The sequence below is a fragment of the Chinchilla lanigera genome, unplaced genomic scaffold, assembly GCF_000276665.1.
Source record: "Chinchilla lanigera isolate Chin_1 unplaced genomic scaffold, ChiLan1.0 scaffold00004, whole genome shotgun sequence".
Classification (NCBI taxonomy): domain Eukaryota; kingdom Metazoa; phylum Chordata; class Mammalia; order Rodentia; family Chinchillidae; genus Chinchilla; species Chinchilla lanigera.
The window spans coordinates 32,006,591-32,016,293 of record NW_004955405.1 but is presented as its reverse complement, the minus strand read 5'-3'; the positions used below and the strand labels follow the sequence as shown (position 1 = coordinate 32,016,293).

The 9,703-nt window shown below is 45.6% G+C and overlaps 1 protein-coding gene across 2 annotated transcripts in view; it reads left to right on the top strand.

Annotated features, from left to right (window-relative positions):
- Positions 1 to 9,560: 9,560 nt before the first annotated feature.
- The window catches only part of Usp44 (ubiquitin specific peptidase 44), a 29,689-nt gene continuing 29,546 nt past the window's right edge, over positions 9,561 to 9,703 (top strand). The window contains exon 1 of one of the 2 annotated variants that reach the window (XM_013518470.1): positions 9,561 to 9,636. The gene's annotated coding sequence lies outside the window, so the exon portion shown is untranslated. The remainder of the gene's footprint in view (positions 9,637 to 9,703) is intronic. The other variant, XM_005374485.2, reaches the window with a different exon arrangement.

Genomic DNA, 9,703 nt, shown 5'->3' with positions numbered 1-9,703 from the left:
CCTGTCTCAAAAAAAAAAATCAAGAAACCAAACGAACAAGCAAAACAGCGTGTTGGAATCACCAAGCAGAATTTGTAGAATCACAGTGAGAAAAACTGGGTTAGAAAATTTTACCTATAATTTAAGCTCCAATTAATTAATTAATGAAGAGATAGGGTCTAGCTCTGTGGTCTCTGTTATCCTGGAACTTGCTGTTCTCTTGCCTCAACTCTCTTTCCTTCTTTTTAAAGGATGGGTAATATTCCACGTGTGCTGGCTATGTGGGTGCATATTTTCTTCACCCATTTGCCTGTGGAACACTGAGGTTGTGTCCCTGGGCATTTACTTCCTGTCTCTCCCCCATCCCTGCTCCACATCCTGGTGCCTGATGTGCCCTATACTCCCTCTCAGAACGTGGCAATGCATTGCAGTGTTTCATGTCATTTAGTCAACATGATAACCATGAAAACCACTTACTGTATTTGAACCACTAATGTCAGATGAAACATAAACACTCAATCCATAACCCTGACATGCAAAAAACAAACAAACAAAAAAAAAACAAGAAAAACAAAACAAGGGGGCTGGGGATTTAGCTCAGCGGCAAAAAGCGCCTGCCTGGCAAGCGCAAGGTCGTGAGTTCGGTTCCCGGTACCGGAGAAAAAACAAAACAAAACAAAATAACACTTTAAGGAAATCTTCCGCAAATAGATCACATTGTTGTTATGCCTCTGAGAAAACAAAATATCTGTGTGACTAAAGTCTGTAACTAAATGTTCCTGTGTCACTATAGTGACTTGAATAAAATCCCAGCAGCCGAAAGTTGAACAAATAATATTGTATGGTTTAATTGGAAATCTATGTCATCATCCATCCAATACCCATACCTACAGTTTCAGTTTAGTGCATGTGGGTGCAGTACTGCTGGAATTCAAGCCCAATTTCCACTCCCAAAGAGCCAGTCAATTTGAAGAGAAAAATATCAGTGACATACAAATTGCAGTCTGTTAGACAGGTACATTTCTGTCTTAGTGCAAGTCAAAGATGGTCAGATAAAATTACACATGGACAGGCCGGGCAGAAAAACTTTGAAGTACTACTACCACAAAGGAAGCTCATTGTTGACCCAAGCTACAGATAAATGGTATGAAGCAAAGTCTAAATACAAGCTGGGTATGGTGGTGCTTGCCTATAATCCCAGCACTGCGAGGCTGAGGCAGGAGCATTGCCCTGAGATCAAGGCCAGCCTGGGCCATATAGTGACTTCAAGGACAGCCTGAACTACAAAGTGAGATCCTGTCTCAAAAAAAAAAAAAAAAAAAACTAAATAAGGACAGCACAGCCTGCTGCCATCTACTTAGAAAAATGCTTTCTTCACTGCTGCTAAATCAAACACTCCCCAGAGCCGTCCCAGTCTGTGGTGTGAATTTCAGCAAACTCAGATTCTGGGCCTGTTTCTCAGCTGTTAGAGAAGGGCAATGACGCAAACCTCCTTAGGATCCTTGTCAAGAATTACAGTGAGCAGGGGCTGGGGATTTAGCTCAGTGGCACAGCGCCTGCTTGGCAAGCGCGAGGTGGAGAGTTCGATTCCCGGTACCAGAAAAAAAACAAAACAAAAAAAGAATTACAGTGAGCAGCAACTGAAATGATACTAAGTAACAGCAGTAAGAACTGTATCAAGAGCCGCTCAGACACAGAGGAACATATCTGCTCTTAGAATAAAAGCCTAGATGGTAACGCTAGCAGGGCATGGTGGTGGTACATACCTGTACCTCCCACACTCGGGAGGCTGAGGCCGGAGGATCACCTGAACTACAAAACAAGACCTTACCTAAAAAAAAAAAAAAAAAAATCAATCAAGAGAGGAAATATCAGTCACCTTGTTTCAAGAAAAAATTTCCAAAGCAATAAAGCAGGAACCTGAAGTAGACAGCTAAGAAAAAAAAAATCAAGAAAAGAGAGGCAATGGGTATAAACCAGAAAATTTAAGCAATTTAACACAATTATAGTCACAATTTTAAAAAATCAGAACCCAAGAGATGGTGCTGGATGCCTATAATCCCAGCACTGAGGTGGCTGAGGCAGGAGGATCACCACAAATCAAAGTCAATCTGGGCTATATAGTGAGTTCCAGGCCAGCCTGGACTACAGCAAGACCCTGTCTCAAACAAACAAGTCCAGAAAACTTAAGTCTCTAAGCTTTTTATTAAAATTTTCATTTACATAATTTTTAAAACTGAGAAAAATGCTATTGAAACTGTCTTCGTAACATGGCTGTAATTCACAAACGAGAAAACATTTCTATAAATAATTGGCAACAGGGCCAGGGATATAGCTCAGCAGCACAAGCGCCTGCCTGACAAGTGCAAGGTCCTAAGCTCCATTCCTGGTACCAAAAATAATAATAATAATAATAATAATAATAATAATTGGCAACATAGCCGGGTATGGTGGCACATGCTTGTAATCCCAGCATTTGGGAGGCTGAAGCAAGAGGATCATCGTGAATGTGAGACCAGCTTGGGCTACATAGTGAGTCAAAGGCCAATCTATACTACAAAGTGAGATCTTGTCTCAAAAAAACAAACATTAAATTAAATTATATTGACAGCATATAAAACTATGGACAATATATTTTACTATTATGATTTCTACAAAGCAAAGCACATAGTTAATGAATAAAAATCAGGAAGTAGGGCTGGGGTATAGCTCAGCAACAGCACACTTGTCTAATAAGTATGAAGTCTGGTTTCCAGTATCACAAAAGGAAAAAAAAAAGGTAAGTACAGTGAGCAGAGAGGAAAGCCATATGGGTAAACAAGCCTAGGGGCTGAGAAAGAAGACATTTTCCGTGATCTTGATGAAACATGTGTTCACTGTCACTACCATTAAGCCACTGGAAATCTGCTGAGACAGGTGGGTTTTTGTTGTCATTGTTGTTATTGGTTTTGTTTTGTTTTGTTTTTGATACAGGGTCTAGCTGTGTAGCCTAGGCTGGTCTTGAATTTACTAGGTAGCTCAGACAGGGCTTGAACTCATAGTGAGCCTCCTGCCTCAGTCTCCTGAATGCTGGGATTATAGGCATGCGCCATCATGCCTGTCTTGCTTATATTATTAAAAATGCATTACCACTTTTGGCTATGGCAATATTTTTACATTTTTTCTTTGTTTAGAGAGAAATCACCACCTGTTAATGTCCACCAAAGCATACTGTCAATGCAGCAAAACAGCTGAGCTGTTGGGAAATTATATATACACAACAGCCAGTATGCTCCTTTTCAGCCTCCAGAATGCTTCAGTTCCCAGCACAGCCCTACTTTTTAAAAAGGCCTTTACAGGGGCTGGGGATTTAGCTCAGCAGCACAGCGCCTGCCTGGCAAGCGTGAGGTCGTGAGTTCGATTCCCAGTACTGGAAAAAAGCCAAAACAATTAAAAAATAAAAACATAAAAATAAAAAGGCCTTTACAGAAGGGTGAATATGAACATATCACTGGGTTACACAAGCGCATCCCTTACTTTTCTACTGTAAATTTTTATTTAAATAACAGTAGCCAGCTGTGCATCTCAGTACTTTTGCCTCAGAGATACAGGAAGCAATCTCTGTGTTTATCCACTTGGTACAATGAAAGGCAAGGTGTATGCAAGTGTGCAAAAGTGTTAAACCAGGGTTTTCACCTACATAACGCACTAACAGGCTTTGTGTATGTTTACCTGAGGGTGTAATACACCCACACCACTCTACCAGTTGTTTTTTAAAAAGTTTTCTTCGTATTTTTTCTGATAGAAGTGGCCCAATTCAGTACAATGGTACATGAAAAAACAGATTTACACGTTTTAGAGGAGGTTAAAAGCAGATAATCAAATTATCCATGCATGGATGATAAAGGTGATCTATTATGGTAAAATACATGTTTTCATAACAGAAGAGTGGTGTGGGTGTATGATGATGATGACTTTGATGTGAGCTAAAATTCCTATGACAAGTCGGGCATAGTGGCGCACACCTGTAATCCCAGCACTCGGGAGGCTGAGGCAGGAGGATGGTTGCAAGTTTGAGACCAGCCTGGGCTACAAAGTGAGCTCAAGACCAGCCTGAACTATAGTGAGATCCTGTCTCAAAAAGGTAATAAATAAATAAATAAAATAAAGTTCCTATGACAGTAAAATAGAGCAAGAATCCACTGATACAGACACAGGGAATGCAGATCTCCTTGATTCAGGACAATGAAAAGAGCAATGTGAGTACACATTTGATAATCAAAGTGTTACAAAATGGTTATACAATCAAATGGAATGATCCAGTGTTAGAACTAGGTCCTAAAATATAGTGAAGGTCTTAGCAGAGGTGAAACATATTGGACAGAATGCCAGCACTGCCATTCAATATTGGAAATTATAACAGATGAAATGCTACAAAATGCTGTGAAATACCCAAGGGCTGGGATGCAAGTAAAATGTTCTGTATGAACCAATAGCCATATTAAAAAATGTATTTATTATGACACCTCATTAGTTGAACTGAAAACATTCATAGGTCTGCTGTACTTAGCAGGGATTCCTCATAGTAATTGCAAGAATGTAAAAGACTTATACAGAAAATTGATGGGTCAAAATATGGCATAAAAATTTATGCCCTTGTAGATGCAAAGACTTATTATGTTTTCCATTTAGACATTTATTCTGGAACTCACCCGTAGGTCTTTTTTTTGGGTACCAGGAATCAAACTCGTGACCTTGTGTTTGCCAGACAGGTGCTGTGCCACTGAGCTATCTCCCTGGTCCCTCCTTATTTGTATAGTAATAAAGTGAACGATGTTTAAAAAAAAAAAAAAAAGTGAATGATGTTGTAAACAGAATTGTTGCTCCCATCTCCCAAACTAATTGGAATGTAACATTCGACAATTAGTTTACTGGTTTTAAACTGATGTTACATTTGTTAACAGAGCACAAATTGACCAGTGCAGGAACTGTATGCAGGAACAAATCAGAAATTCTAAATGAAATGTTACAATTTCAAAACAGAGAACTGTATAGTACAATCTTTGAATTTCAGAAAGATTTACATTTGCCTTGTGTATGGCAAAGCAATACAAGTGGAAATGCTAATGTCAACACTGCACCACAATGGCAATATTGATAGGGAAACCCCAACAAAACGGAAGCCAGAGATGGGAACTTTCTACAACAAAATCAAAGGCAGAGTAGATGTTGTTGATGAGTTATGCGGTAACGATGAGGTCACTTGAAGCAGAAAGCATTGGCCAATGGTTGTGTTTTACTCGATCCTAAACATGTATGGAATAAACACTCTGATAGTTTACAAAGAAAACAACAGGTACAAAATACCATGGAAAAATTTTCTTAGAGGGCTGGGACTGGAACTCACAAGAGATCACTTACAGCAGAGGAAAAACAAAATGTTTCTGCCCAGGGAACTGCACAAAAAAACTATGCAGCGTATTAGTGAGCTGACAGATGAGCAGGCAGGCACAGCACCGCAAAGACCTGCTATGGCACCAGGACAATAAAAAAGATGTCAGTCGTGCCCTATGAGAAAGGACAGGAAAACGAAACCTACTTGCTATCTGTATAAGTGGTACTTGTGTATGTAATGTGCAGTTTTCATGTGTGAAGACTACCTTGGGTGTAAAGATTGAAGGAAAGATTATATCTCTTGTAGATTTCTATGGATATTTAATTGTAGTTCACATAGGTTTTTATTTTTGTATTTATTTATTTATTTGGTACTAGGAATCAAACTCAGGACCTTGTGCTTGCCAGGCAGGCACTTGTGCCACTGAGCTATATCCCTGGCTCCATATAGGTTTTTTATTTATGATGTTATCTCTTAGGTTTGTGTGTGTGTGTGTGTATGTGTGTGTGTGTGAGGTGCTAGGGATCGAACCCACTCCTAGGTTTTGTAAGCAAGTACACAGCTGATGTGAAAGTATTGATATTTATTCTATTTATTTATTTATTTATTTATTGGTTTTTCTCCGGCACCGGGAACCGAACTCATGAACTTGCGCTTGCCAGGCAGGCGCTTTTGCCACTGAACTAAATCCCCAGCCCCTAATATTTATTCTAAATGCACAATACATATTAAGAATTTAATGCTTTATTTTATTGATATTTTATGTTCCTGTTAACTACACATTTCATAATATAATAAGAACCTCCTGGCAAAACAGCAAGACCAGTGAGATGTCAAGCATGTCCTACAAAAAGACCAGGAAAGCAAACCACATGTGCTGTCAGCATAAACCACACATGTGTATGGAACATGCTGTTGTCATGAATGAAGACTGCTTTAGATGTGATACTTGAAGGAAAGATTTTTTTTTTTTGGTAGATTGCTATTGGTATTTTCACTGTAGTTCATACAGAAATTTATTTCTGATGTTCTAGTTTAACTTTGCATACCAAAAACCAGTCACTGTTGAAAATTGTGATGCTGTTTTGTTTTTCTTTTCTGGTACCAGCAATCGAACTCACAACCTCCCGCTTGCCAGGCAGGCGCTGTGCCATTGAGCTAAATCCCCAGCCCCTGTGATGCTGTTTTATAAACAATAAATATTTAAAATGCAATACTTAGCTGGGCATGGCAGTGCATGCATGCAATCCCAGCACTCAGGAGGCTGAGGCAGGAGGATCGTTGTGAGTTCAAGGCCGGCTGAAATGCATAGTAAGACCCTGTCTCAAGAAGTCAAAAAAAGGCAATACTTTATTTTTGTGATTTTTTTTTTCCTGTTAAGCACTCATTGTTTAATATAATAAACTCATAATATTAAAATTAATAATTCATCAATAGAAACTTCATGACAAAAAAATGTTAAACCCTGCCAACCAACCTAGACGCTGTCTGCTCAGCTTGCATTTTGCTCCACCACCCACTGCCAGAGGCCTTACATTTAAAAAGGCTAATTCTAAAAAAAATAAATACAATAAAAAGAAGCTCTCTCTCCACCCTCCTCTCTCCACCCCTCTCTCTTGTCCCTCTCCAAGGTCCTGCAGCACCTCTGCTGTTATTTTTAAGACCATTCTCCCACCTCTTTCTATATTTGCCACAGGTTCCGTCCCATTTCAAAAAGTTCAGCGTGGGGCGGAGATACAGCTCAGCGGCACAGCGTCTGCCTGGCAAACTGAAGGTCCTGAGTTCGATTCCAGAAACACACACATACAAAATTCAGTGGGAGGCTGCGGTTTCCTGAAACAGGCAGCCGAGCCCCTGGCGCGTGCCCGGGAAGTTATCACAGACGCGGGGCCTTTCAAAGTGTGGAACTCCAACAGTTACTGTAAAATTTAACAAACTCATTATTGTCCCTTAGATTACAGTTTCAGTTCCAAAGATATTTCTCAGGTGCAAGAACGACTGCACCAAAAATATTTTTTAAGCTGCCTGGGGGTGCAGCTCAGTGGTAGAGCCCTTGTTTAGCATGTGTGAGGCCCCGAGTTCAGTCACTAGCACCACCAAAAAAGAAAAAAAAAACAGAGACAGAGAAAGGAAAGGAAAGAGGAAGAAAAGCGGACGCATCTCAGTGCAAAGACGCTGGGTTCAATCCCCAGCACTGCAAACAAAAAGAAATAAAGCAACAAAACCAGTATGTGTTGTACAAGTCTGTAGTTACATACTGACTAGGTATCAGAATCATTAAAATCTTGGTTCTTTACTTCCGAAGAAAAGCAAATGGCCATTTCTCCCAGTTTGGGAGCTGGGGAGGCAAGGGAAGCTTCCCACACACCGCCGGCGCAACTCTGCACTGCGCGGGGGCTGCCTTCTCCTACGGACTCACGGGGCGTCTGCAGCGGTTACGGCCTGTGCCCGCGCAGGGCTGGCAGGCAGAAACCCGCCAGGGTGCAGGCCGAGCCCCCGGAGAGGTTACGATGCAAATGCAGCACCCGGCTCGGAACTCAGGACAAAAGGGGGGCCTGCATAAGAATGCACTGCCGGGTGGGGGCTGGGGCGGCCGAGGCCGTGCAGCGGGGAGCCCGGAGGCTTGTCCTCCCGAGAAAGCATCTGCCGCCCCGCCGGCCAGGGTCCGGAGTGCGCGCCAGGCGGGGACGGGCCGCGGCCGCCAGGGCCGGCTGGGGAAGGCCGACCCGGAAGGCCTGGAAGGTAAATTTGGGGACAGCAGTCAATGAGGGGAAGGAGGACGGCAGAGACAGAGACGCGGAGCGGACAGACACACGGCGGGCGAGCTCCAGGAGCGCTTCGGTGCGTTTGGGCCGCGCGGGCCTGCGCCTCCGGGGGTCGGGGGCTCGCGGCGCCCTCAAACCTTCAGCGAATGGAGCGCGCAGCTACGCGAACTCGGGGCTCGCCCCTAGGCTGCACCCCTGACTTCCACCTCCCAGCCGGGAGCGGACCCGACCTCCCCGCTCTGCGTCCACCCCACCCCCGGGCCGCGGTGCGTCTCCCCGGTCAGCGTCCCTCCCTGGACGCCTCGTGTCCCCGGCCCAGGTCGCCCGGGTGAGGGACACCCCACGAGGCGCCGCGCGGAGCGCCGTGCAGCCCCGACAGGAGTGGCTGCCGCTCCTCCGCCCGTCTCCACCCACCCCACCCCCGACTATTTTTGCCTCTTATTTTTTTGTTTGTGCGTTTGGTTGGGTTTTTGAGCCAGGTCTAGTTCCATAATCCAGACTGCCCGCGAATTCGAAGCGATCCTCCTGCCTCAGCCTCCCAAGGGCTGGGATTACAGGCGCGCGCCACCACGCCCGGCTTTATTTTTGTCTAGTTAAGGTGCCGACTTCACTACCTTAAACTGGTAATTCCAAGCTAGGCAGCTTTGGACAGAGATCTCTTAACGCGTTCTTTGAAACTTTCTGGAGACGCGGGTTCTGTTCTGCTGCCCAGACTCGCCGCAAACTCGGGCTCAAGCAGTGTGCCTGCCTCAGCCTCCCTAGCAGCCGGCGCGCGTCCCCGTTCCCGCTCTTACTTCCCAGGCCGCTGTCCACACCGGCCCCGCGCAGCGCAGGCTGTGCCTCGGAGCCCAATCGCCGCAGTCACCGCCACTGCCGTCTACACCCGATGCCTCCTGAGGAAACCCTTCCCGGCCGGATTTCCCTGCCCGTGGTACGGGCAGATTTTGAAGGAAACTGAACGGGAGGGCGTCGCCACAGAACAACTCCAGAAAACCTGGGAACTGGTAGTGGAACACCGAGCTGGGGGCACGCCTGGAATCCCAGCTCGGGAGGCTGAGGCAGGCGAATCCCTGCGAATTCGAAGCCATGCTAGGCTACATAGTTGAAGGTCAGCCTGGATTTCATAGTGGGACCCTGTCTCCCGGGCCGACGGCCGCGAAAAGCTCGAAGCCCGCCTTCGAGCCGTAGGAAGCGCTCGTGGTCCCCAAGAAACTCCTGTCGCGCGGGGGCCGGGTCGGGCTGCGAAGCGCGATCCCCTCAGCTCACCCACGGCGGTCCCGCAAAGGCGCAGGCGCGGGGCACGCGAGGGGGCGGGGCCTGTGGAGGGGCGGGGTCATCGTAAGGCGGCAGAAGGGATTCCCAGAGGGGCGGGGTCCGTGGAGGGCGCCGGCAGAGCTCTCGGGGGCGGGGTCGATGTGACGTCACTGTTACGTCACCTCTCAGCGGCCGCGGCTGCGGGGTCGAGCCGGGGAGCGGGACCCGCGGTTCGCGCTAAGATGGCCGCTCGGGCCCGGGCCGGTGAGTGCGTGAGGGGCGCGCGCGGCGGCGGCGTCTTTGTGAAACTCCGTCGGTGCGAGCCGGGCCG